The sequence below is a fragment of the Mus caroli genome, chromosome 5 (genome assembly GCF_900094665.2).
Source record: "Mus caroli chromosome 5, CAROLI_EIJ_v1.1, whole genome shotgun sequence".
NCBI lineage: Eukaryota > Metazoa > Chordata > Mammalia > Rodentia > Muridae > Mus > Mus caroli.
The window spans coordinates 130,664,838-130,667,891 of NC_034574.1; positions in this window are offsets into that span (position 1 = coordinate 130,664,838).

The window sequence follows — 3,054 nt, forward strand, 5'->3', positions numbered from 1 at the left end:
TCTTGTGGAATTTTTGGGGTCACTTATATATACTATCATATCATCTGCAAATAGTGATATTTTGACTTCTTCCTTTCCAATTTGTATCCCCTTGATCTCCTTTTGTTGTCGAATTGCTCTGGCTAAGACTTCAAGTTAACTATAATATTGAATAGGTAGGGAGAGGGTGGGCAGCCTTGTCCAGCCAAGGGGCTGGAACTGACAAGACCATGGTCCACATTGAGAACCAGTGCCTGAGAATCAGGTTTCTTGTTTCCCTGACTCCATGCACACTTCCATTTCAACCATATATCTGTCTTTTCCATGCTTCACATCATGTGACAGACCATGGCTTTCTTGGGTCCCATGTTGGACTTCCTTTCTCACATGTCTAACTATATGCACTCACTTTCTCATTTCCTGCATGTTGATATTCCAAACTCTTTGGTCTTTCCTAGGACAAAACTATCCCAAGTCCAGTCTGTCTTAACATTTGATAGTCAGTGAGTCACCTTCTAACAAAAACCCTTTGGGAACACAGGACACCACCCAGACTGATTCAGTGTCAGTTAAACTGGGCTTCTCGTGTAGCCAGAAGAGATGTATGACCATGCTTGATAGAAATCTACCAACCACAGTGTGCAACAGACGAATCTCCAGTCCACCCATCACAAGCCTCAAATGAGTATTATTCCTTGCTTTTCCTAAGTCATTGGGAAAATGTCAACAATCTCGAGTCAAGATATAATATCTCTATATGTGGGCATGTAGATGTCATCAAGTCTCCTGTGACTAATGTGAAGTGCCCTGGAGCAACTGTGAGGTGTCTGCTATGGTTGTGACTGCATCCAAGCCTCCTGAGGCTGAACTAAGCAGCTCTCATGGTCACAGTGATCTTGGGAGTTAGGGTGGTGTTTCCTCTGAGCATTCACATAGCAGGATGCCATGATGGTGGTCTCTCTAGTCATCCACAGTGAACCATTTTCAGGTCCAAACCACAGGCAACTGCACACAAAAAAAGCCGCCTCAAATATGATCTTCCAACTCTTATGTGACTTCTCAGGTCCTTTTCCATTGTTCAAAAGAAAAAAAAAAACCACAGACTGGCCCACAGTGAAAACTTACACAGAGCCAACATTCTCAACATCACATAGGAACCTCATTTGGATACAGTAAGTGAGACTGGATCTCTGATCTGCCACAAGGGAACTTTAGGATCAAGCAGGGAGCAGAAATTTGTTTCTGCCCTGGAATATGTATTCCCGGGACTGAACTAATCAGTATAAATGAAACACCAGAGGAAACTAGGCATGATAACAGGTCTGTCATCCCAACAACTGACAGGTAGTTATGGGAAGATTATCAGGTGGAGAACTGGTTTTAACCTGTGAGTCACCACCTCTTTGAGGGTAGAACAATATTTTCACAGGAGTTACATATCAGATATCCTAAATATCTGATGTTTATATTCCAATCACAACAGTAGCAAAATCATACTTATGAGATACCAGTGAAATAATTTTGTTGTTGGAGTCACCCCAACATGAGGAGATATCACACTATCACAGAAGGAAGCTTGACAACCACTGACTTGGAGGCTCTTCTTAGTGCCACTTGAGTATGAGGCCAGGCTGGGTTTCATGAGGCGTTGTCTTGAAACCAACAGCAAAGCTAACCAAAACTCCAAACAGTACAGAGAGCTCCTGGAGAAAGGTCATCTCTGTTGCTTCCCTTTCTGTTGGGGATGGGGAACTTGATGATGATATGCATTTCTTCTTCAGAGTTAAAGTAAGAACAATGTGTCTATCAAGACTTTAGGTTTTTATTGTTGTTCACTACGTGTTGTGTGTGATTCTGCTTCTGAGAGAGGGTTCTCTCTACAATCTAGATCGGATTGTTCTGGAACTTGCTCTGTAGACCATGGCTGTCCTCTAATTCAGTGGCACCCCTGGTGTTGCATCTTACAAAATAGGATGAAGTCGTGACTACCATGCCTGCTTGTTAATAGTTTTGGAGCTTTGGGGTTTTGATTTGTTTTATTTTAAGCTACACACCTAATACTGAGGAGGGAAGGGCAAGTTTCTCTCTTTCTGTGACCACAAACTTGATGACACACGTGTAAACAGCTCTGTCCTTGGTAATCAGCAGAAGTTGGCAGACATCCTCTAGAGGAACCTGGCCTGGTACCCCAGTCCCACTCACTGGGCCTTTATAACTCAGTATAGAGTCTCTTTCTGGGGCTTTCTCTGGGCAGGAGGACAGGGGGTGCTCATGCTGAGGCATAAAGCAGATGAGGGAGATGAAGATGATGATGTCATCCTAGTGAGAAACAGCAGGGCAACTGTGCTATTATAAAGCTGCAGCCTGAGCATCCTGTCTGCACCAACAGCTGGCATCCTTCTACCATCCTCTCTAGCATCTCCTCCACTCTCTTCAGGCCACAGTCTGGGTAGGTTACTTGCAGGTTCTGTTGGGGTCTGTGTGTTGTCACTAGGGAAGAGAAATCAAGGAATGTTTGGTAAGTGATGTGACAGAAATGGAGAACAGAGGGATACTTTTCATCCACAAGGTTATCTGCTGGGTCAGGGAACACAGAGCCTGCAGCATGTCTTATCCGAGGAACTGTGGGGCATTGAGCTCTGCACAGACAGGCTGGTCTCTAGTTGAGCTGAGGTCAGTACCCCAAAGCCATAATTCACCTACATGACACTGTAGGCGTTCCCTCATGCTCCTGGAACTCTGGCTCCTGTCTAAGTTACCGCCGTCCACAGCCCTCACAAAAAAAGCATGGTCAGTAGTTATGTAGGCAATGGCCCAAGCTTCTGACCTTCAGGCTAAACTCCTCCCCAGTTACCTAGCAACAGTAAAGACCATAAAAGGGCTGTTCAGCCCCTGCTTGCTCTCTTACTTCTCACTCTCTTACTTGTCTTACTTCTTACTCCTCACTCTCACCCTCTCTCCTTTCTCTTTGTCTTCTCCCCTCTCTCCTCTCTTCTTCTTCTTCTTCTTCTTCTTCTTCTTCTTCTTCTTCTTCTTCTTCTTCTTCTTCTTCTTCTTCTTCTTCTTCTTCTTCTT